This window comes from Lithobates pipiens, unplaced genomic scaffold (assembly GCF_037356315.1).
Source record: "Lithobates pipiens isolate NorthernLeopardFrog02 unplaced genomic scaffold, aLitPip1_a1.2 Scaffold_8, whole genome shotgun sequence".
In the NCBI taxonomy this organism is placed as follows: Eukaryota; Metazoa; Chordata; class Amphibia; order Anura; family Ranidae; genus Lithobates; species Lithobates pipiens.
Window position 1 is genome coordinate 522,810,308 of NW_027507903.1, and position 26,743 is coordinate 522,837,050.

Here is a 26,743-nt window from a genome sequence, read left to right on the forward strand (position 1 = left end):
TGCACAGGTATTAAATACATTTAATTACATATTTGGATCATACATATAATTGTATTGGAGAGCCTACAGATCAGCGTTCAACACATCTTGTTTAAGTCATCCAAAAAAACACATCACAGGCAAGGTTACATTATAACATGACAAAGACAATATACAAAATTGCATATGTTATAGTGCACAGCAGAATAATACAGAATGTCACTAATACACACAGGGTAATACCAGTATCTGGGTGTTGAACCTCTACAGTGAGATTCTATATAATAGAATGCAATAAATAATATATATAGGGGTTAATTACGAAAGGCATATCCACTTTGCACTACAAGTGCAAAGTGCACTTGAAATTGCACTGCAAGTGCACTTGGAAGTGCAGTCGCTGTAAATCGGAGGGGTAGATCGTAAATGAGGGGAAGCTCTGCTGATTTTATCATCCAACCATGTGAAAGCTAAAATGCTATTTTTTTATATTTTCCTTGCATGTCCCCCTCGGATCTACAGCGACTACACTTCCAAGTGCACTTTCAGTTCAATTTCCAGTGCACTTTGCATTTGTAGTGCAAAGTGGATATGCCCTTCGTAAATAACCCCCATAGTGTACATCCCATCTCCTACCAGATTGGCCTACGAGTAAAGTCAATAAGGCAATTGCCCTATATTTCCACAATGCATCTTGATAGTCCATGCAGACTGGGCTTACAAAATGCTGCTTCTACAGGCGTTTTCCTTTTTTGTTTTCTCCTGCCTGTAGAGGCAGCTCAATGTTATCCTATGGGGTTGATTTACTAAAATTGGCGAGTGCAAAATCTGGTGAAAATGTGCATGATAGCTAATCAGCTTCTAATTTCAACTTCAATTAAAGTGGTTGTAAACCCTCCCCCACAACTTTGTCCCATGAAAATCAGCATAAAAAACCCTAATGAACACTGCTTGTAGATATCTCCTTACTTGCTTAGTATTGTTGTAATCCTTTTTGTTCTTTAGCATGAAGTCACTGAGCATGCCCAGATCTCCCCTGATTTACGGCACACTCTCTATGTGCTTATTTATCTGTTATCAGGACTTCCTATGGCACACCACTGAACTCCCAGGAGACTTCAGAATCATTCAGAGCTTCCTCCTACACACCATGTGACCAGGGGACATGACATGCAGTGTAAACTTGGCCATTACTGCAGTCTTATCAGCTGAAGCTGATAAGACTGACAAAGGGAAACATTAGACATCGGCACAAGTAAATACTATGAAATAAAACAAGTCAGCTATGAACAGGGAAGCAGGGTTGCCATAGAAACGTTGGATTGAGAAGGAGGCTTGGTTAACAGTACAGGAAGTGCTCAATGTAAGGACGGAAATACACTCTACTGTGGACTGAGAAAACAATACTTAAGATGGCGCTGCCTAACCCCTGGAAACAAGTTTTTTAAAGTTTCTTTAAACAGTAAGTAATATGCGATTTGGGCTGGATTACAGTGGCTATAGTCTGATAATTACTTATTATAATGGACTAAATGAAGAGAAGCATCAGAGTGGGAGAGTTTACTTCCTCTTTAAGCTTTGACAAAAAAAAAAAAATTGGAAGCTGATTGGTTACTATGCAGAGCTGCACCAGAGTTTGCACTCTCCAGGTTTAGTAAACCAACCTATGTGTCCATGCAACAGGGCGTTTAGAGGAGGAGAGTTTACAGGAAGAGAAAAAAACTCATCGCAAATGCGTTTTTGAGAGGAGTTTTTAGGCAGAAAAACGCTAAATGCTTATGTACGCGCCTAAACGCTGGGTTTAGGAGCGTTCAGCATTTGTACATTGATTATAGTGAACAATGAGCAGAGGGGAATGTTTTGGAAAAAAATGCTTATAAAAGCAAACGCCCATAAATGCTCCTAAACTCTTGCGCAATACAAGCGACTATGAACTTTCTTTGCTGCTTTTTCTGCCATTTTTATTCTGCTCCTAGTGTGCATGAACCCTGAAATGCGCCTGTCATAAAAGAAAGGAGGAGTGCCTTCTGAAAATACAAATTCTCTGGTTGTCATATTGATGTTTTGGCTTCAATGCTGTCGTAATCACAGTTCTAGCACAGATATAGAGATACAGTAAAGTCGGCCATACACAGAGTGCATTTCTTTCCTGCAACCACGGGTTGCAGGAAAGAAATTTACTCGAGTCCATCACCAACGCAGACAGTGTTAATGCGGGAATCCCTCCTGCCAGGCCATGGTCTTCTCCCAGCAGTGGGGCGGGGGAAGCCGTGAATATTGCTAGCAGCTGTAGCATGTTGGTTGTACCCAAGTGATCAATCGATCAACTCATTCAGCCTGCCCATACATAGTTCAAATCTCGGCTGGTTCAGTATGATTATATTGCATTAAGTCTTAGATGTGATGGCTGCATTCGTTTTCAGTTTTTAGGCTTTCTTTCCCTTCTTTATATGGGGCACTAGCCGGAAAGTCTGTTGTTTTTCAAAAGTACAAGCTGTCCTGCAAATGTAACAGTTAGAGGGATGGGATATACCATTTACCACTCACAGGAGTGCTTACAATAATCAACTTTTATTTATGCAAACTCTTTATCGCAAAAGGAAAAAATATTTGCTAAAACTGCTTCTGAAGTGTTAGCTGGAGTTTGGCTTTAATTTGTTTATCTAAAGAGTGCATCTAAATGTGCTAGTACATCTAACACTAATCAGTGCTGCTGTCCAAAGTTGTCTCTTGCTCCTTCACACAGAGTGGAGGCAATCTAATACAGGAGGTGTGTTACTGGCCAGATCACCAGGTGAAAACAGAAGGGAAAAAGCCCAAAAAAAGAAAACAAACGCAGCACCACATCTAAAAATTTGTAAGTTTCAATATATTACCTTTTTGGTTTTGTGTTTAATACCATTTAAAGGTCCTTTCATACTGATCAGTTTTTAATGAACAGAACAAAATGCATGAAAAACGAATCTCTTTAAATCCTATGGAACTCTTCTCACCAACGCAGTGGGGGTGTGGTGCATTACCATGGTTTTAAGTGCACTAGGGGTGAAAGGCCCCTAATCTCAGGGGAGAACTGTGTGTGTGGACTAGTTACATAGTAGGTGAAGTTGAAAAAAGACACAAATCCATCAAGTCCAACCTGTGTGTGTGATTATATGTCTGTTGTTCAGGTGCTTATCTAATAGTTTCTTGAAACTATCAATGTTCCCCGCTGAGACCACCGCCTGTGGAAGGGAATTCCACATCCTTGCCGCTCTTACAGTAAAGAAACCTCTACGTAGTTTAAGGTTAAACCTCTTTTCTTCTCATTTTAATGAGTGGCCACGAGTCTTGTTAAACTCCCTTCCGTGAAAAAGTTTTATCCCTATTGTGGGGTCACCAGTATGGTATTTGTAAATTTAAATCATATCCCCTCTCAAGCGTCTCTTCTCCAGAGAGAATAAGTTCAGTGCTCGCAACCTTTCCTCATAACTAATATCCTCCAGACCCTTTATTAGTTTATTAGTTAACAACAGACCAGGGAAAATCCATATATCTAAACCCTTAAATGTGTATCTAAACCCCACATTCACACCTAGGCAGAACATGAGAAGCGCATGTAGCCTGGTGCCTACAGAGTATTGTGGCATATGTCTCTGTTGTTATATTTAATAAAAGTTATTGAAACCATAATCAGGCAGGAGGGGGGGGGGGATGTTGGTTACAATACAGTAATACAGCTCAGTACCCCTTAGATCTCGCCATGCAGCATTTACTTACCTGGGTCCCCGAAATTCCCTGATGTGGGTGCTATTGTACACATGCCAGCCCCGACATCCCTCCAGACATGCTTGCCAATGTAGGCATTGCTTCCCGGGCATCCCTACAGATGTGCATGTCCTAGGCTTGTCTGTGTCGGCCACCGTGGCTGCTGTGCTTCCACGGTGTTCCTGGCATACCGGTTGGTCACCCCTGCTCTTAACCATGCTGGAAGAACTGTAACATTCTGTGAGCTGTAATGGATGAAGCTTTTATAAATAAGAGAGAAGTTATGCTGCCATTGACAATTGCTTAGGCTTCTTCCCTAGCAATAGGAACCCTAGTGCTGGGTCTGACTCGTAGCACTGGAAGTTCTATGGACCCAGCCTGGAAGTCATGGAAGATGGAGTGAGGCCCTGGGAGTTAATAAGCACAGGTATTGTACAAGAGTGGAGCTGCCTCCTATTTAAGTGAAACATACTAATCGATGTCACTCTGAGTGAGACAACGGGTTACTGGGCTGGTGGAGTCCAGTACAGCCTCGGCACTACTGGTTTGGAAATGCTGAACAATAAGGTGAGAGAAAAGTTATGAAGTCTAGTGATGAGCTGTTGTCTGTAGTGGACAATGTACAGAGTACAGATATTTGGCCACAGGTTACTAGGTATACTTTTGAAGAAGCCTAATTTTTAAATTGGAGTGCTGCCTTAATATCAGCCTTGGGTTAATTGGCAGCCTCAGGCTGCCTTTGGGGGCACTAGTGAGCACCTTCACTGGGTCCCCAGATGGGTGCAGTAAGCCCCACCCACAACTCCTATTTCTAGCAATATTAAACATTTTTTTGCCTGTTTTGTGAACACATCCGCACGTTTCAAAAGTATTTTAAAAGCTTTGTGCAATTGTTTTTGTCTGTGTATCAAATTTCAGGTGTTTTCTGGGTTCGGCAAGCAGAGGAGAGCAGATCTTCGAACACAAAACATGTGTATTGTGCATTTAAAGGCGCTCCTACTGAAGTCTATGGGGCCAAAAAATGTCTGATTTTGCTAAAATATAGCTCATATACTTCCTTTGAGCATATTAAAAAAATCAAAAATTACATATCTGTCACTAGAAAAATAACACAGCATATTTAGTTGACAATCTGTGGGTAGGGAAGTGTTATGCCGCGTACACACGAGCGGACTTTTGAACATTCAAAGTCCGACGGAATGATTCCGTCAGACTATTCGATCGTGTGTGGGCTGCAACGGACTTTTGATTCGCAAAAGTCTGACGGACTTTAGAATATGGAACATGCTTCAAATTTTTCCGACGGAACTCCGCCGGACCCTCCGAAAAATTCGCTCGTGTGTATGCTATTCTGACGGACTAAAACCGACGCTAGGGCAGCTATTGGCTACTGGCTATAAACTTCCTTATTCGAGTCCAGTCGTACGTCATCACGTTCGAATCCGTCGGAGTTTAGTGTGATTGTGTGTGGCCAAGTCCGCTCAGTCGAAAAGTCCGTCAGAACTCTGTCGGAACTCCGGCAGCACTCCGGCAGAACTCCTTTGGAAGTCTGTCGGACATAAGTTCTCTCGTGTGTATGGGGCTTTAGATGGACATGTTTTTAAATGGACCTCAGCAAAGAAGCAAATTAACTTAAAGCCATATTAAACTCCAAAATTAAAATGTATTATATTTTAGTTTATAAATTCTTAGATGTTTTGCATTGTCTTTTTTTCTTTGATTTTTAACACTGATACATGGGGGTTATTTACTAAAGGCAAATCAGTAAAATCAGTACATGGGGGTTATTTACTAAAGGCAAAACAGTAACCAAAAATGTTTTAATTTTGAAAAACAAAAGTTTATGTCATATGAAAAAAAGCAGCCCACTGTAAGCACCCCAGCCAAGTTGTATACTTTGTCCCAACCTCCTGTAACTGTCACATTTACTGGACAGCTTGGCCTGTTATTGGAAGTAAAAAAAAATGTACTGCCAGGATCAAAAGTAAATACAACTATGTTATCAGAGGGATGCTTTGTTAATGCTGTTGAAAGGCTGAACGGTTTGTTATTTTTAATTCCAAAAATAGTTCTACTTTATCACTATATGGACAGGTGTTCTGGTCTTTGATTCCATTTTATATTTGTTTTAGCCTCCAGCACTATATTTTTTTTTAGCAATTTCTATATTCTAACCAGTATGTAGAAGAATGCATATAAGCATAAGCCAGTATTTCCCTTCGGCCATCAATTAGTATTAAACCTTCTGTGGAAAATGACAGTTGGAGCATGGAAGTTTGATTCTGATTGGTGGATGTTCGTAATACTGGTCGATAGATCATTTATATTTTACTTCTATGCTCTCTCTTTATCAACTTTACAATGTTATACACTATACTGGTTTTAGATAAGCGCAAGGGCTTTAGTAGAATGTATAGGTAGCACTAATAGCCTAACTTATTATTGGATTTTAAATGCTGAATAATAATATATGGTACTCTAAATGACCCCTACCATGAGAACTGCCATTCAATAAAGTCACGCATTAGCAGCAAATTATTTTTGTACAGTCTATAAGGTATAGGTTCACTATTCAGTTTATTAACTAACATTAGTGATATTGACTTAAATCCTACTCAGGAGATTGGTGGAGCTGTTTATGATGTTATAACCACCACAGGACGATGATCATAATAACTGATATTGAAAATCATATTTCTGTATGCTTAACAAATTTCTTGTTGCTCTTTTATGCTCTAATATCAATCTTTTATTTTGGCTATCTATTCACAATATCTCATACCTCGGAGAAGGTCATACACACTGTAGTTTTGGTCCTATGTACTATGTGCATGTAGAGGTGGTCATATGACCTTGGTGGTTAATGATTGGCCAACTGTGCTGCATCTCCTAACAATGGCTTTAGACCCAGTGTTTGCAGGGCAATCAGCAGGAAACTGAACCACATAACTAGTGCCTTTAAATTTAGGAAATCTGTACAGATTATCCACTGTATTTAGTACACAACCAAATTGTATTAGGTTACTCAGTGTTACAATACACTTTTCAAGAAAGAAGTAAAGGGGTGCCACTGCTGACCTCTGCTTCTGAACATGTTCGTTGCCTGGCTGTGTCAGCCTTTACTACTTATGAAACTCGGACCTGAACGAAGCAAGCTGAAAATGGAACTATAAGACACTTTATGTATCTCTACATGTGTTCCTTGGTAGTCGGGATGGGATGGAATCAGATGGGAAGGTCGGCAATAGCAGCCTACATATTTTACTATGAGAAGTTTACAATTACACAATCTGTGAATGCATGGCAAAAAAAGACCCCTTAAAATAATGACTGGAATGACCACTGACTCATATACTACTGATGCTGGGTGCTCCTATGGCCTCAATCCCTTACCCTGGTTATTTTTCAGTACTCATCCGCATGGTCTTTCCAGGGAGAACCATTCAACTGAACTAAATTACAGTGGCAAAAGCAGGAAGACTATGCAGGTCTTTTGACACAGCGAGACATGAAACCAACACTTGGCTGGATGGTGGGTGATTTGAGCTATTTAATGAGCTATTGTCATACACCAGGGAGTGCTGTGCATCATCACCAATGTGCACCAAACACCTTAGTCTGATAGGCTATATGGGGCTTAGGGGTAATTTGTTGCATTTAAAAACTTACTAAAACTCCAGATGTAAAGCAGAATATTTGCTGTTCCTAAACACTCTCCATTACAGTTTCCTTTCTGAATGAGCAAATATGAATTGATTAAAATTGAAAATCAGATTGAACTCATTGGCCACCTTCTAAAACAAATAATGAAGCCACAGTACTAACTGTGTTAGCCAAGCCATTTCAGGACTAATGGTATGCCAATGGCTACTGAAATTTCCCATAACCCTCCTGCAAGTAGGTGAGCTCTACTGGGCTGTTTGTTATAATTCTCTGAGCACAGAAATTCTAGTACATTTGTGAACACTCTCATATAAACCTCTCCACTTTTGTTTAGTTTCAACAGCCCCTCTCTGTTTATGTCTGCTTTCAGGGTGGTGTTCATACATGCAGCCAGGAATTCCATGTTATCTCTATCTGTGCTGCGTCGGGGGTAGAACAGAGCATCAGGGAAAACAGAGAAGTTGGCTGTATAGACTTCATATTCATCTGTCTGGTTCAGCTGTACTGGATGATGTCCTCCCTTGTAATAGAGTTGGCCTGGTTTGGCTTGAACGTTGGTCTTAGGTGTACTCGAGGGTTTTCTGTAGACATTGTTTTTGCTGGACATGGATTTTTTGCGGCCAAAACAATCATTTACATTTAGCAGAATAAATAAGATGCTGACAGTCAGATATAGTCTCATACCAACCTGCAAAAAAACAAACAAACAATGAACAATACTAGAACAATACTAGAAAACAATGCACAGTTGTTCATTCAGACTAAGCAATCACAGCCATTTTTTTAAATGAAAATCACTTGCTCCAAGGAGAAACTCTGGGCAACAAACACCTTTAATTACCTGGGGTCACTGATATCTAGATAGATAGATAGAAATCTTTTGTTTGATATACTGTTTAAATTTAAAAAAATATTTGTTTGTATTATAGGATAACAAATGCACACAAATGTAAAAAAACAAAGTAATACATTATTTTCTTAATACTGTAATTGTATCTGACAGTTACAGTATTGAACACATCCACACTACCACTTCCAGACTGCAGTGGCATCTTTTTGTCAATTAGGCCCCTTGGTTAAAAGCCATTAATATAGCCGCTGTAAGAATCGGATGGTTGGGAATCAGTCAGAATGGTTCCCACTTGTCAGTGCTAACTGCCACTGTCAGGGACAGCTATGAGATCCTCCAGCTGTGCAAAGTATGGGTTGATGACTGTCAAAGGAGGAGGATATTTGCTAGGGGCCCATTTAAACTTGTCCATTTTTATACAGCAAAACTTGCATTATGCTACATGGAAATGCATTTTTTTTTTTAAATCTTTCCTATATATATAACAGCTTCACATCAGTGTGGTGCAGTTCCATTTATGGCCGCCCATTTATGTTACACTGCACACCTCTATACACACGGAACATTGTGAATCTAGTGTTACATAAGTCCAGCATTAGAGAACATTCATTTACAGATTGTGTGTAGAAAGCCGACTATATATACTGCATATTTACCATTTTATTATCATTGTCAATCTCTACAGTCTTCTAATGCACGCTCTGCAATCACACCTCCCTTCCCAATCTTCAACATGTTCACTGTGCAATAAACTGGTGTTATGACATCTATCAAAATAGCAGAGAAGTTATCCAGGAAGCAGTAAAGCTGCATCAGGATGCAATGGAGTGATTTGACTGTGTAGTGTGCCTAAGCTGTGTAAATCACAATTGTGGCTTATCAAATTTACAAATCCTTTGGCAGGCAAAAGAGTAAACTTATTATAGATTTATTTGGGCATTTTAACAGAGTGCCATGCATGCTTAAGAGTAATAACACATACATTAATCAAAAAACCTCATGTGCTGCTATACCGACTGAAGGAAAAAAAAACATGTTCTTAATTGTGTTGAAACTGCTGCAACCACCCCAAAAAGTGTGCTTAATTACTTGAATAGAAAATGATAAATAAATACAATGCTGGGCTGTTCCTTTAAATGATAGTAAATGACAAATACAGTGAATATAAACACCCTAAAACATCACTTGATAATGCATATAAAATAATAGAATAAAAAAAATCTAAACTCCAAATACAGTTTATTCAATAATTATTTTGCTTCAAAGTAATGTGCAGCCTGTGCTCCAGAGAAAAAAACCCCCAATATGCTCTTTTAAAATAAACTTCCTCAGAGTATGGTCACGTGACCAGTGATGCATCGGGAGCGCCAGTGACGTCACTTCTGGGTGTACGAGACACAGAAGTTTTTCACGGATAAGATATAACTGTCAATCCTTATATATGCTGTACCCAATATCTTCTATATGTGAGTGCATTACATTATACTGTACTTTTAATAAATTGGTTTTAAAAAATATTGCACTATGAATGAATTTTACTTATATATTCGAGCCAAGTTTGGAATTTAGAGTGGACAAATACGATATGGAACTGTCAGTGTAGACCGCATTAGTGGACTAACAAGAGCAGCATCCATTTAAAGTGGTTGTAAAGGCAATTTTTTTTTATCTTAATGCATTCTATGCATTGAGATAATAAAAACCTTATGTGTACAGCAGCCCCACTCAGCCCCCCCCATTACTGACCTGAGCCCCATCTCGATCCAGTGATGCTTCAGGAGAAACTCAGCTGGCCAGAGCTCTCCCTCTTGATTGGCTGAGACAGCAGCAGGGCACCATTGGCTCCCACTGCTGTCAAGGTCAGTGAGCCAATGAGGAAAGAGAGGGGGTGGGGCCGGGCCACAGCTCCATGTCTGAATCGACACACAGAGCAGCAGTTCAACTCGGGTTCCCCCATAGCAAGCTGCTTGCTGTGGGGGCACTAGGCAGGTGAGAGGGGCCAGAAGAGATGAAGACGGACCTGAGAAGAGGCTCTGGGCTGCTCTGTACAAAACCACTGCACAGAGCAGGTAAGTGTAACATGTTTGTTATTTTTAAATAAAAAAGAAAAAAAAAATAAGACTTTAGTATCACTTTAAGAGTTGACTGACTGTATAGGTCATTTTTGGAGGTGAACGAGCATTGAACCTGGTGTTTGGTGATTGGAAAAGTCTTTGGATATTTACTACATTCACCATTTATTTATAAGAGCATATTGTTTTTTATAGAGCACAGGCTGCACGTTGATTTTTTTTTTTACTTTAAAATACAATAAATATTGAATAAACTTTATTTGGCGTTTATATATATTTTTTTATTAATGTATATGCATTATTGAATGGTGTTTATATTAACTGTATTTGTCATTTACTATCATTTAAAGTAACAGTGCACCATTGTATTAATTTATCAGTAATAACACATACTGCACATATTAACAGTTAGATCAAGTGGTATTAACATCCATAATGATATTGCTTGGTTATTACTATATAATGAATTTAGGAAACGATAGTAAGGCCCACAAGCACTTTATGTCATGGCAACAGCAAAGGCAAAGGTGAGAACTGTCTGTAGCTTGAAGAGCCTCTCCAAAAATTCTTATACCAGAAGCTGGCTTCAGACAGGGACATAGATAAAAGGGGAGTCAGAGGGGTTTAACCCCCCCCCCCCCAGAGTGTCAGTGTTGAATGGAAACAGTTGTTCTCTTCTGCCTTGTTTAACTACTTGCTGACTACCTGCTGTTGATTGACGGCGGCAGAATGGAACCACACCCACTTTTTTGTGGCGGCATGCTATGTGCACCGCAGGTCACTACCTCCCTATCATGTCCCTGATTTTCAAGTTTGAAAAGTGTGAGGTATGTTCTGTATGTATAGACTCTGCACAGTACCACTTCTCTTTTCCTGTATGCTGGGTTAACAAAAAAAAAAATCAGTGAGTATGTTGCCTTCCACAAGATGGTGCCATTTACACCTGCCCAGTAAGATTGGCTATTACAGTGCACCACCCTGTGGTAGGCAGTCCAATGGCTAGAAGCACTGACCTCTGTGATCTGTCATTTTTTTTTATTTTCAGCCAGTACTAGGCTTTAGACTGGACAATAACTAACCTCACTGGACAAAATTCATAAATACTGGAAGAAGGCAAAACTGAAATCATGTTTAATTTTCAAGAGTATCTGAGAAAATAGAATTAAGAATGTGATTACTTATTTATGAGCAACACATAGATTTTTCCCTTTTCCAGTCTTTATGAATTAGGTGAAATTTGTTTTATTTAAATAGAGTTTTACTTAGTGCCTGCTGCTGAACTCCCCCCCCAGAACAAATTATCTACAGCTCTGGATTCTGATAAGGGCAAGTGTTCGCCTGAGCTCCTGGAGAACATAGGCAAAGTGAGGATAGGAACCTAGGTGGCAGCCTTGCCAATCTGAGAAACAGTAGTCTGCAGCCAAAAGCTCAGGACGCACTCATAGATTTAGTAGAGTGCACCTTGTCCAGACAGGATGGAACCTGAATCCTAGACCATGGAGTTGGTTGATAGTCTGCTGAGTCCACCTGACATGATGGAGCTAGAAATCAACTCCCGTGATACCAGACGAGTAAAGTGCTGCTTGGAGTAAAGTACTGTTTGGAGTAAAGTGTCTCTTGAAAGTTTGAAAGAGGCAACCATTTGTCCTTGGGCCTTGTGTGAGTACATACACTTCAAAGAGATCTTGGGGACCTTTGTGCTTTTGACACTGCTCTGGTGCTACAGAGTCAGCGGTGGGTCTAGTTAAAGGGTGGCCTCACTATTGGGGTGCGGCCCGCACTTGGGTGACACCTGCCAGAGGGTGACACCAAGCCCAGACTGACATTGATGCAGCGGCTTCCTCCTCTTTCTCCTTCCCTTCTGAGATTTCGTTATCTACAAGCGATGTGCAGGGAGGTCCTGAGGAAGAGACAGACAGGTAGGGTGCCTGAGGTCTGATCGTTATACCCCCACACGCCGCAATCACATTCCTCTCCCCGCCAGCTGCACACTGGACTATAGATGCCTGCTCCTCGGCTCTGACATGACAAGTACACAGACACGGAAGGAAGACCCGAAGAGGTGGAGGGACATTGTGATGGGGGGGGGGGGGGGTTCTGGGGGGGCCTTGGACTGGGTAGGTAACAATTATGCTGCCAGATTTTAGGGGGGTGGAGGTGGGGGTTAGAGGATATGTGGTAGAACGGTGCTTTTTTTGGGGTTAGAGAGGACTTGCACTAGAAGGAGGGGGGCAGATTTGAAGTTTGACACCCCCAGCACAATTCCTCTCCCCTCCTAAAGCACTCCCTAGCACATATCCTCTAACCCCTACCCCCCTCAAATCAAAGCTCCCATTCCAGCTCCATCCATCCCCCCAATCCCATCTTGGCTCCATACATGACCCCGATCTGATCCCGGCTCCATCCATCCCCCGATCCCATCCCAGCTACATCCACCACCCCAATCCCATCCCGGGTTCCATCCATCACCCCGATCCTACCGAACTCTAGCACCTCAATCCCATTCCAGCTCCATCCATTCCCCCAATCCCATCCCAGCTCCATCCATTGTGGAAGGTTAAGGGGGGAGAGCCACGCTGAAGCACTAGCCTTCTCAGTGCCTTGGGGGGGGAGTTGGGGTGACACTGTGTCTTCCCGCACCAGGTGACACCAACTGGTGTCCTGAAGAGCTTTGTCCCTCTAATCTTCTACTCAAAGCGGTTATTTTTTTTTTTTTTACTTTTACCTACAGGTAAGCCTATAATAAAGCTTACCTGTAGGTAAAAACAATATCTCCTAAACCTGCATGGTTTAGGAGATATTCCCCTCGCAATGAGCCACTGACTGCAGTGGTGCATGCGCACAGGGGATTTTCGGCTGAAAGCCCGGCAGACGCCGGACTTTGCCGGAAAGAAATATCCTGCGTGCATGCGCGGGAGTGACGATATCATGGCTCCGGCCACTCACAGTGCCATGAGCCACAATACCTGGAAGACACGCCGAGGGAACATGTCAGCTCCCTCGTCTGAGATATCGGGGCCTTGTTCTAAGGTAAGTATTTCATAATGAGCTAGTATGCGGTGCATACTAGCTCATTATGCCTTTTCCCTTGCAGGTCAGAAAAAAAAAAAAATTCCAGCGGGTTTACTACCGCTTTAAAGGGACTCTGCTCTTGTGGCTCTAACAAAGGAATTTACAGTTATCTACCACTACTACTACCTTAAAGCTGAAGTCTGCTGTTCGCTACAAGCACAGACTTTAATATAGCTCCTTCTGAAGAATACCCAAGTCTTCAAGCTGTACATAGTTCTTGTTTTTGGAGAATTCCACCTAAGTCCCTCACCTCTATCCAAGTTCTCCAAAAATAAAGACAGAAAAACACCCCTAGACTGTTCATTGAAAAAACGTGGGAATGAGCCTTTGGGGTTTATTTACTAAAACTAGAGAGTGCAAAATCTGAAGCAGCTCTGCATAGAAACCAATCAGATTCCATTTTTTTTTTTGTCAAAGCTCAATCGAACAATCTGAAGTTAGGAGCTGATTGGCCACCATGCACAGCTGCACCAGATTTTGCACTTTCCAGTTTTACTAAATCAACCCCAATGTGCCTGGCTGAGGGGTGAGCTAGTGGGGAGGAGAGTTCAGTATTCCTGCATCTCCTGCAGAGGGAGTGGCACTACAGTAAAATCACCAAGTGAAAATTAAAACATAAAACAAATGCAGCCACATTAAAGGACTATAAAGTTGAATTATATTACATATATATTTTTGAATTGCTTTAATGTAGAATCATATAACATAATATATGATGTGCCTCTCATTAAGAGAATTACAGCATGGATGTACATTTGATAAAATTCAACAAATATTTTTTTCCCTCCACTTAACAGTTGTACTTTGTGATCCAGACACCGTGTTATCAAACGCGTGCCTCAGGCACATAGACCCAAGCTGTGTGATTGCTACTTAATGGATGTCTAATGTGATTGCTTTGTCGTACATTTCTGCCTTTCTTCCAGTAACACATCTTCAGCCACAAATCTACTAAAAGATAATAGTTTCCAAAATAGCTTTTTTTCCTCCCAGAGGTACCTGAAGGAGAGAACATGGTGCATTGTTGCTGTATGAAACATCACGTATTTAGTTAGAGATAATGCATATTTAAATATAGGATATGGCATGTTTATGCTTCATATTTCAACACATTACAGAGATTTGCAGTTTTTTTTATTGTTGTTCATGCATTTGTTGTGCTTCTGTTCTGTGATTCTTTTCGGGGCTATGGTGGATCGAGCAATGATTAAAATAATGGAAGAAATGTAATAATGAACAGTAGATTCCAAAATAGTAAAGCAGCCATTAAGATAAAATGTTGTAGGAATGGTCACTTGAGCGAATAATGGACATTACGCTCCACCACTGATAGTAGTAAAATGATAAGTTGTTCCAAAGGACCTCTTATTAGCCCACTATGAAATTTGCAAACAGAAAGCTCCCACGTGTTTGCTTGTGGGTGCAAAGTAAGTGACCTGGAAAAGTATAAAAATGGACTGGTGACCAGAACTGGATGAAAAACACCAGATGAGGTCTAACCAGAGTTTTCTAAAGTGACACAATTATAGTTGTCCCTGGAGTAGATGCCTTTTTTATGCATGCCAATATTCTGCCTGCTTTGGTAGCTGCAGCTTGGCACTGCATGCTGTTGCTCAATCTGTCATTTATTAGCACCTCTAGATCCTTCTCTATCCTTGATTCTCCCAGCTGTTCTCCACCTAGTGAATATTTTTTATTTATGTTTTTTGACCCCAAGTGCATTACTTGGCCTCATTTGCCATTTGTCTGCCCACTCCTTTTCTGCAAAATGTCTATGTCCTGATGCAAGTTTATTACTCTGCTTATCTCTGTGTAATCTGAAGACTGAACTAGTTATCCCATACTTTATATAATTTATTAATATGTTGAATAGAATTGGTCCCAAGACAGAACCTTGGGGTACCCCACTCCCCAGTCCAGACCAGTCGGAGTACATGTTATTTATCACTACCCTTTGGACCCGTCACTGTAACCAGTTTTTTACCCAAACACAAATGCTATGGTCCATGCCTGCAGACCTCACATTGTGAATTAAGCGTTTATGGGGGACTGGATCACATGCTTTTGCAAAGTCCAGATACACCACATCCATAGGCCTCCCCCTATCTAGATGGCTGTTCAATTTCTCTTAGAATGTTAGAAGATTGGTCTGGTAGGAACGTCCTCTCATAAACCCATGCTGATTACCACTAATATTCTTTTCCTCAGTAAAACTTTGGATATAGTCCCTAATCATCCACTTCAATAATTTACCCACTATTGATGTTAGGCTGACTGGCCTATAATTCCCAGGAATATGTCTCTGACCTTTTTTGAATATGGTACCAATCCTGTCATCATGCTGTCCACAAAGATCAGGAATAATGGCCTGGCTATAACTTAACTGAGTTATCTGTGGACTCTTAGGTGTAAGTCATCTGGTCCTGGTGATTTATTTATGTTAAGATTATTAAGTCTTTCATTGAATCTGGCCTCTGTTAGCCACATGGATATGCCACGTGTTGTGTCACTAACACTACAGTCACTGTCGGTAAACTCTTCTTTTTCTTGCATGTGGAGAAGAAGGTATTACAGGAACAGGTTCAGCCACCCATGAACTGTGAGGTTACATCCATTCTAGGCCATATGGCCAAATGCAACCCGTTGGGCCCTGTGGTTGCAAGATGGCGATGAGTCCCCCAGTGGTACAAGAGTGACCGATGACCCCACCCCTTATGACGTCACAGTCCCAGCATGCCCCAGGACTGTGACATCATAAGGGGCAGGGTCACTGGGTGACATCACCCGGTGACCATGCCTATATTAATCGTTACACACCGTTCACATGGCGTAACAGCGGGAGAGAGCGTCATGTCAACATTGGAGGGGAAGAGGGAAGAAGACGATGCAGAAGACCGGGCCACTGCTAACAAAAGAGCTGGAAGAAGATAGCGGAGGAGCCGGCAGAAGAACCAGAGATCGGGAGAAGAGAACGGAGAGCGGAAGAAGAGGCCAAAGAGAGCGGAGAAGTCGGAAGAGACCCCCAAAGTCAGAAGAAGACCCCCGGAGCTGCCTAATAAATTACTTTAAAAACCCGTGTAGTGTGTTTTTTTATTGAAACTTTTTTTCCCTCAGGTGAATGGGTAGGGGTACGATGTACCCCATACTCATTCACATAGGATTGGGGGCTGGGATCTGGTGGCCCCCTTATTAAAGGGGGCTCCCAGATTCTGATAAGCCCCCTCCTGCAGACCCCTTAAAATCCATACCAGACCTGAGGGCCTGGTTTGCCCCTGGAGGGGAACTCATGTCGGTTTTTATTATTAGAGAGGAGACTTTTCCTGTAAAGTCGCTTCAATATAGATGGCTTGGATCTGACTTGGAGGCGACTTCCATTGAATTCTATGGGTACAAGTCGGATTAAAATAGTACAGGAACCTTTTCTGAAGTCGGAGCGCCTACAGTAGTGTGCATTAAGACGGATCACTCAATCTTTCACTTACATTCATTTTTTCATGTAGCGCGACTTGAGGTGACTAGGGGCGACTTGGGGCGACTTGAAGTCGGATCCAAAGTTGCCCCTGTGTGAATGGACTCTTACTGTTGTGAAGCTGTTTCCCTCTAGTGTTGAGCCAGAACTCTGTGTTGTCACATCCTGAATGTAATGGCTAAACAAAGCATCTTGGGTTGTGTAGTTCAGACTGCTGGGATTTTCCTTTCAGTTGAACTGTTTGGAACTACAACTACCAGACAGCTGAGAAAGGAGAACACATTGCTGGGAGAAGATATAAAAGGGTTGGGCTAGGCCTGGAGCACTCTTGGGACCCCGTCCTGGATCTGCAAGCAGGGACTGTGTTGAGAATGCGGAGGCTGAGTTGCGGCCTGTGCAAGAAGAGTCACCCCACATGTATCTTTGGAGCATCTGGTTTACAGTCACTCTAACACATGTAAAGCTAACTGAAAATTGACAAGCCCATATTATTATGATAGAATTTATAACTTTGTTTTTGTGATTATATGTACTGTTGTAAAAATAATTTCTAGGGAGAAATATAAAGAAAAGCATAAAAAAATACTCAATAGTATGTTTTCCATTAATCACGTGCAGTTATTGGAATACATCATTAAGCTCTCACACTGTGAACAATTTAAAGACATTTCCAGGGACATTTTCTTGCTGAAATCTTTTATCTATATTCATGAAGTTAACTGCCCTGTAGAACATGAAGCATTATACTGTATATAAAGACATGCTTATGGAAAAGAAACACTTTGGGGGTCATTTACTATAGCTCCCATTTTAGGCAAGATTTCAACAGGTGAACGTGCGAATAAAAATGCACGCTATCAGCGACGAACATACGTTAGTAAATTCGGAATCAGCGCTAATAAAAGTTATTATATAGCACTGCAACCATGATCCATGTATGTGAAGAAAATTTTTTCTGTGAGATGTGCTCTACCTCGTGTGCATCCATTGATGTATATTGCAATTAGTATTCCTAGTTTTTTTCTTCTTTTGCTACTAACAAATGCAGTTATGAATGTGTATTACAGAATAATGTCTGCTATTTTGTAAGGTTACATGTATTGAACATATGTTATTTTTTAACCACTTAAGGATCGCCGCATGGCAATGTACGTCGGTGCAATGGCACCGACAGGCACAAGCACGTACATGTACGTGCTCGCCTTCCAGCGGGTGGGGGGTCCCATCGGACCCCCTCCCGCTGGATGCGGCGGTCCGTTTCGCTGCAGGAGCGATCCGGGATGAGGGGATGGCCATTGGTTTCTGGCCATCCCCTCTCGATCGCTCCTGGCGAATGAGAAGCTTCCTCCCACTGTGTATAGTAAACACAGGCAGGAAGTGATGTCATTCTCCTCGGGGCGGTCTTTTTGACCGGACTACGAGGAGAAGTGAAAGTAAGTGTGCACCAACACTCTACACTAACACGTAGGCACACACAGGCACACAACCCCCCCGATCACCCCCCCGATCGCCCCCCGATCACCCCCCCGATCACCCCCCGATCCCCCCCGCCCCCCCCCCCTAGTCACAGTGTCACTGATTGCAGTGATCATTTATTTACTGATCACTGCATTCAGTGTCAGTTGTGACAGTAAAAACTGTCAGGGCAGTTAGTGTTAGGTCCAGGGTAGCCCCCTACCACCCCCCAATAAAGGTTTAACCCCCTGATTGCCCCTAGAGTTAACCCCTTCACCCCCTTTTGCCAGTGTCACTAAGCGATCAATTTTCTGATCACTGCATTAGTGTCGCTAGGTAGCTAGTTATTTTTTTAGGTTCACCGCCAGGTTTTTATAGCGCTAGGTACCCCGATATACTACCCAATAATGGTTTTAACCCCCTGATTGCCCCTAGTTAACCCTTTCACCCCCTTTTGCCAGTGTCACTAAGCGATCATTTTTCTGATCGCTGCATTAGTGCCACTAGTGTCGCTAGGTAGCTAGTTATTTTTTTAGGTTCACCGCCAGGTTTTTATAGCGCTAGGTACCCCCATATACTACCCAATAATGGTTTTAACCCCCTGATTGCCCCTAGTTAACCCTTTCACCAGCGATCACCGTATAAGTGTCACTGGTGACGCTGGTTAGCCAGTTAGTTATTTAGGTTCCCCGTCAGGTTTTTATATAGCGCCAGGGACCCCCATATACTACCTAATAAAAATTTGAACCCCCTGACTTCCCCTAGTTAACCCTTTCACCAGTGATCACCGTATAAGTGTTACGGGTGACTCTGATTAGTTTGCTTTTTATAGCATCAGGGCACCCGCCATTTATTACCCAATAAAGGTTTAACCCCCTGATCACCCGGCGGGTGATATCAATTAGGTTTTAGGGTCAGGGTCTGCGTTGCCCCAGGCAGCACTAGGTTAGTGCCAGTACAGCTAACACCCATGCGCAAAGCATAAACCTCCCGTAGTGGTATAGAATCTGAACAGATCAATATCTGATCTGATCAGATCTATACTAGCATCCCCAGCAGTTTAGGGTTCCAAAAAAACGCATTGTTAGCAGGACCAGCCCAGATACCTGCTAGCACCTGCGTTTTGCCCCTCCGCCCAGCCCACCCAAGTGCAGTATCGATCGATCACTGTCACTTACAAAACACTAAACACATAACTGCAGCGTTCGCAGAGTCAGGCCTGATCCCTGCGATCGCTAACAGGTTTTTTTGGTAGCGTTTTATATTTAAATCCGGAAGGCAGTGCTTGGTTTTCGGGGTCCTGTACGCGGCTAGGCTCCCAAAAAGTCCCCCACATGTGGTATCCCCATACTCGGGAGAAGCAGCAGAGTGTGAGCAATATATCATTTAGTGAAAACTTTGTGCAAAAAAAAAAAAATTTTTAATATTCCTGCAACTTGTGGCAAAATATAAAATATTTCATGAACTCAACATGCCTCTCAGTAAATAGCCTGAGATGTCTACTTTCCAAAATGGGGTCATTTGGGGGGGGGGGGGGGGGGGGTTTGTGTTATTTTTGCATTTTATGGCCTTCGAAACTGTGATAGGTAGTGAGGAGTGAAATCAAAAATTTGCACCCTTAGAAATCCTGAAGGCAGTGATTGGATTTCGGGGTGCCGTACGCGGCTAGACTCCCAAAAAGTCCTACATATGTGGTATCCCCGTACTCAGGAGAAGCAGCAGAATATATTTTGGGGTGAAATTCCACATATAACTATGGCATGTGTGAGCAATATATCATTTAGTGACAACTTTTTGTAAACTTTTTTTTTTGTGTGTCATTATTCAATCACTTGGGACAAAAAAAATATTCAATGGGCTCAACATGCCCCTCAGCAATTTCCTTGGGGTGTCCACTTTCCAAAATGGGGTCATTTGGGGGGGGGGGTTGTGTTATTTTGGCATTTTATGGCCTTCGAAACAGTGATAGGTGGTGAGGAGTGAAATCAAAAATTTGCACCCTTAGAAATCCTGAAGGCAGTGATTGGTTTTCGGGGTGCCGTACGCGGATAGACTCCCAAAAAGTCCCACATATGTGGTATCCCCGTACTCAGGAGAAGCAGCAGAATATATTTTGGGGTGCAATTCCACATATAACTATGGCATGTGTGAGCAATATATCATTTAGTGACAACTTTTTGTACACTTTTTTTTTTGTGTCATTATTCAATCACTTGGGACAAAAAAAAAATATTCAATGGGCTCAACATGCCCCTTAGCAATTTCCTTGGGGTGCCTACTTTACAAAATGGGATCATTTGGGGGGGGGGGGGTTGTACTGCCCTGCCATTTTAGCACCTCAAGAAATGAGATAGGCAGTCGTAAATTAAAAGCTGTGTAAATTCCAGAAAATGTACTCTAGTTTGTAGACGCTATAACTTTTGCGCAAACCAATAAATATATGCTTATTGACATTTTTTTTTACTAAAGACATGTGGCTGAATACATTTTGCCCTAAATATATGACTAAAATTGAGTTTATTCGATTTTACAAAAAGTAGAAAATATCTTTTTCCATTTATATCGCAAAAAATAAAAATTGCAGAGGCAATCAAATACCATCAAAAGAAAGCTCTATTTGTGGGAAGAAAAGGATGCAAATTTCATTTGGGTACAACATTGCATGACCGCGCAATTACCAGTTAAAGCAGTGCAGTGCGAAATTGTAAAAAGACCTCTGGTCCTTAGGCTGAAAATTGGTCCGGGGCTGAAGTGGTTAATTTATTTTTATTTATTTTTTTACTATAAAGCAGTAATTATTTATGTTAATTCTTTAATCATACTACACTATTATGCAGGTCTCAGTGTACTTAGCACATTGGCTTGTGGTCTGCTCAGATGTCTCCTAAGCAGGAGTTCAAATCCCAGCCAACCTACCACCCACCAGCTGTGTTTATTTTTCCAGTGCACAATCAAAGTAAAATAAACAAACTGAAAAATTTTAACTGCCTGTTAACTAGTGTATGATGTTTGGAATTCCACACCATAATATTATTGAATACTTATATACCATTGCATGCCTTTAAAGAGCTAGGGCCGGTTCACACTGCGGGCGATGCGAGGCGACACGACTTGCCTCGCCGCAATCTGACAAGTCGCCCCCGTTCTGTACAATGGAACCGTTCTGAGAGGAGCGACTCGAGTCGCTCCGACTCAGAAAAAAGGTTCCTGTACTACTTCTGGGCGACCTCGGGGCGACTTGCATTGACTTCTATACAGAAGTCATTTGCAAATCGCCGCTGAGGTCGCGGCAGGTCGCGGCGAGGCAAGTCGGTGTCGCCTCGCATCGCCCGCAGTGTGAACCGGCCCTACATATAATAGAATCAACCAAACTAAAGTGAAATGGCTAATTAGCCTTCGCCTATTTTCAGCCTATGCTGCTGCTAATTGCCCAATATGCATTTGCCTTTTTTCCAGCAATGCAATCTTTTAGTATCCATCTGTGGGATTTGAACCCATGAGTCCTTCAAGGCCTGAGTTAAGGTAGAAGTGCTGACCACTTGCCTATTGGGCTGAGCAAAAATATCCATAGAAATACATTTACTAGTGTTTGATGTTTTTTAATTCTGCACCCCCTCCTGAACCATACCAGGCCACATGCCCTCAACATGGGGAGGGTGCTTTGGGGTGCCCCTCAAAGCACCTTGATCCCATGTTGATGGGGACAAGGGCCTCTTCCCGACAACCCTGGCCAGTAAATGTCGGGTCTGCGGGTGCGGGTGCTTATCAGAATCTGGAAGCCCCCTGGGCCCCCAGATCCCACCTCCCCTACATGAATGGGTATCGGGTACATATCAGCAGCAGCTCGTCTCATGAAAGGAGTGACCCGGCCATGTTAGAGGCTGAGCAGCAGTGAACCCTGGGGGCCTGTTCATGCCCTTTCGTGATGATGCATTTCCAGGTCAAAAAGCAGCCCGTGTGAATAAATATGCGCACTCGCAAACGAAAATTTTTGTAAGCGAATTATCGCTCCTACGGCGCAAATTTTTTTTGTTTCTTACAGAGAATTCACATTTATTTGCCAGATTTCATGATTTGCCTAGTCCACAAAAGAATTACTAGAGCCTTAAAATTCAGCTTTGGAACAGCGTTGTTTTTTTTTTCTCCCCCCTCCCCCCATTATACTTTCTACTCAAGGACTTGCCTGCGTGCACAAATACTTTATGCAACTCGATTTACAAAAAATTTGAAGGGGTTTGAATAGTTTGCAAAAGTCAAACAAAGCAAAAAGGAATCAACTTTTTTTATGTCAACATTAGTATAAACATAAACACTCTTTACAAATGACAAATGAAAAAAATGCCCCTTAGCATTGACATCTGAGGAAGGGAAATTACAACTTTGTGAGGGGTACTTCACACAAATTGGTGACAAAGCGCATTAGTCATTCATCATAAGCATACAACATTAAAATATGTGTGCAGCATCGGGCTTATATATCCATATCTGAGCCAAAACACTGCAGTTCTAGATTTGGTGCTAACCCACACTTGCTTGATTTATAATGTGATTGCTTGGGGTTCTATTATGTGAAACCCATCAAAAATGATAGCACTGGTGAAAAAGAAAGTTTAACACCACAACATATAAACCTCTAGCCAGCTTGGGAATCAAGCCCAGAAACTCAGTACTTCAAGGCTGAAGCTCTATGCTGTGAGCAAACATGCTGTTGCATCTCTGTGGTGTCAAGCTGTCCTAAGTCCCAGGGGTGCAAGAAGTTAATCAATGTAAATGCACTGTGGAAGGCCAGAGAGCCAGTGAACAACCTGTTTCTGGCATATGCTATCTGTTTTGAAGGGTATTTTGAAGGCTGATTGCTGTGATCATACTGAAAGATAAACAGCTGTCATTTTGTGGGTTTTGGCTTTCTAAGATGCTGAAATTTGTTGTGGTGGGGAAATGTTAAGTCTGATTATAGCCCTTGCCCATGGAAAACATATGTCACAATTTGCAATTGTGGTGGAACCCTCCTTCACATAAATACTACATTTAGAGTAGTCCCTGAGTCAGGAGTCATGTTTAACAACAGAGAAACACAGAACTTCTCTATATTAAGTGGCATGTTTTGGATGTAAACCCAGAAACTCAGTGTTGGTAGGCGGAAATGCTAACCGTTAGCCACTGTGCTGCCACATATGGAACCCTCCTACACATGAATACACATATACTGCATTTCTTTGGACATATAGGTGGTGGAATTACATTAATCAGGAGTTATTCTTCTTGATTTATTCTGTGATATTTGATGGTTCTTGGTGGGTGAGTGTAGATTAGTGATATTACCCTCTGAATTTTGGGAATTACATTTTTATTTCTGATGTTGGTACACATATACATTTTTTTAGGCTCATATTATGATAATTTGTATACAATACAAAACACACAAAATTATGACTCATTTTAAATTTGTATCAGCAATGGTATTGTTTTTTTTTTTTGTAAAAACACCTGTGTGAGTTTGGGTAAAGATTTTTGTGAGATGGAGGGCAACAAGTGAAAATATAGAGAGAAATTATAGAGAGAAATATATTTTACCAAAACATGAAACATTCTACATTCTAGCATTCTTAAAAACAATAAAGTAAAAGCAACATGGTTGCAAAGACAATTTCTTTGAGAGAAAGATACATTTCATCTCAACATTAAAAGTATTTATTTGGGGAAGTTACAATTGTACCATTAGAATCAATGGCTGAAAATAGAAAAATAGAATAGAATTAGAAATAGAATTGGACTATATAGCGCAGATTTTCACTCTCAAAAACGCATTTTAGCCCAACGCTCATTGTGGTATTTACTATAACGCCCTGTAAAAAAGCCATGGGAGTTACAACTAGAGTAGTTTGCATGTCTGAGCATGCTCAGTTGTGTTGGCACCTAGTTGTACAAAGACAGGGAATTTATCTCTTCTCAGACTTTTAAAGATATTTCAGTGTAGAAATAATGTTTTCACACAGTTTTTAAAAGCAGATTATCTTTAAGCAATATACCACATATTTCAGTACCATTTAGGTGATCATATCATGCTCTAAACATTATTTCCGTGTACACTACTCCAGGTTTTAGCAGAGTAAGGGTTTGAGTGCTATTTGTTTTCAGGGAGCTATAGTAAATTCAGTTTTGGGAGTATTTTTTCACTAGCGCTATAGTAAATACAGTTTTATTGCTAATTAGCACTATAGTAAATGATCCCCTTTGACTTTTAGAGTGCATTCACATCTGAGAGTTCTGTGAATGCGTGCAAAAGCACATATTTTTGCACATATTCACAGAACGCTCCGCAAACATGGCATGCAGACACACGTTTTTGTATGCATCAAAATGCATGCAGTAAAAACATGCACGCATCTCAACACCAAAAAAAGTATGAGCTTCTTTGGCACATTTGTCACGTGCTGGGCAGCCAATTGATATGCCCTATGTGTGTAGCGTGCAAAATGCGCCAAAAGAAAGCATGCAGAATTATGTGTTCATGAGGCTCTAGGTGTGAGCCTAGACTTAAATACTGATTTTTGAAGGAGTTTTTTTTTTAAAGTTAGGAAAGCATAGATTTAACAAGTAGATAAAAAGTTAACGTAGATTTGGCCAAAGCAGGGCTGAAAGTTCCCAAGAGTATATTTTCAAAACTGAAAAGAGAGGTACATAGAGCTTTGCCTCCTAGATCTCTCAGCCTCTGAAGTCTAATCTGTGATTACGATAGTGGGTTTGCTGTTGAGTACAGGGCATTTCTTTTGCACCACACTATTAAGCATTAGTAGACTATTGCTCTATGTTAACCATTGATTAATGCAGAAAAGTTTGGAGTTTAAGTGATACTCCTTATTGAATAACTTAAGACCCCTTGCACACTGAAGCGATGATAAAGTGCCGGTTGTTTTTGCATTGCCTTTAGTGGCGTTTTAGCAGTGCTTTTGTGGCGCAAAAAATACCCGTTTTGTAGCACTTTTAAGGTGTATTGGAAGCACTGCCTATTCATTTCAATGAGCAGGGGCGTTTTTGAAAAGGTTTTTACAGTTATCCAAACCCATCTCAAAGATGCTGCTTGCAGGACTTTTTCTAACGCAAATACACCGCCTGGGTGTGAAATCACTCATGCAAATGAACGGGAGGCAGTTTTAAGGCACTTTACAGAGGCTATTTCTAGAGCTAAAACACCTAAGAACTGCCTCAGTGTGAAAGGGGTCTAAAGTGGAATTTCACCCAAATGGGGAAGTTCTGCTTGTTTACTTCCTCCGTCCTCCACCTTGACAGGTAATCTGAGCCGGAAGTTTGCCTCCCCTGTAGTCTTCTGGGACACATCACAGAAGACACAGAGGATCATTCACGAGGCGCAGTGCAGCTTGTGCACGCACAGTAGAAGACAGGCTCCAAAGCCACAAGGCTTTACTGTCTGTTTCCCTTACTTGAGATGCCGGCCCCTGCATCTGAATCCGATTGAAGAATTGGCTCAGGTGAGAACATCACTGGATCCCTGGACAGGTAAATTCCCTTATTTTTAATTTTTTGGGGGGAGCCTAGAGCTCCTCTTTAAATTTATCAAAGATGTAAGCTTTTGGGAGAGCTTAGATCTCCAGAAATGTATTAAGCCTGAAGAAGGGATCTAAATTATTCTGAAAGTTTGCATCTTTAAAGCGTAGACCATCCAAGCAAGAGTGGGAGCCAGGAACCTGACAGAACTTGGTACCTGCTCCTCAAGAAAAAAAAAAAAAGGGATGTGCCAAGGTGGTAGAGGAGGGAGAAAAGTCCCCCTTGAATAACCTAAATTTGTCATCACTTAAACTCCAAACTTTCTGAAACACACTATCAAAAAATTAGATCTGTTTAGGTTCCTGCAGACAGACATACATCGGAAGCAGATTCTTTTTACCTCAATGGGGCAATGTGCATGACTGTTCTGGGGCTTCGTTTAACTGGCATTGCATTTCTATGGGCATAGCATGACCTGCCCTGAGTTGTAAAAGATGTAAAAGCAAGCACTTGACAGCAATGTCAACATACACAAGGCCTTAGTCTGTTCGGATGCAAAAACTTTTAGTTTTAGTTTGCATTAAAGCAATTTTCAGCTCAATTATTGCAAGACAGAGGATTATGAAAAAAAAAAAAAAAAAAACACACACACAAAAAAAAGATATAGTCTATAATGATATAGTCTATAAGTAAACAGATGATATGCTCAATTCCCAAAAATAAAATATCAGGATAAGGTACTATTCATTAGTCTAAAAAAAAGTGACAGTTATTTTCAGTCCAATGAGATTTAAAAATTACAGTCACATGGCTAAAATTAGAGATCCTTACCCATGCATAGTGCTTTCTGAATTGTGCTACTCTCTCTAAATGAACAATGCAACTCAAAGGACTTACCGGTGCTCAGCTGGACCTGCGTAAAACAGATGGAGA

At 41.4% G+C, this 26,743-nt stretch overlaps 1 long non-coding RNA gene across 1 annotated transcript; it reads right to left on the reverse strand.

Annotated features, from left to right (window-relative positions):
* On the reverse strand, positions 1 to 26,743 carry LOC143960684 (uncharacterized). Its single transcript, XR_013270360.1, has 2 exons — positions 26,708 to 26,743; positions 1 to 8,074 (listed from the first exon to the last, which is right to left on the reverse strand). It is a non-coding gene; the product is annotated as an uncharacterized LOC143960684 (long non-coding RNA).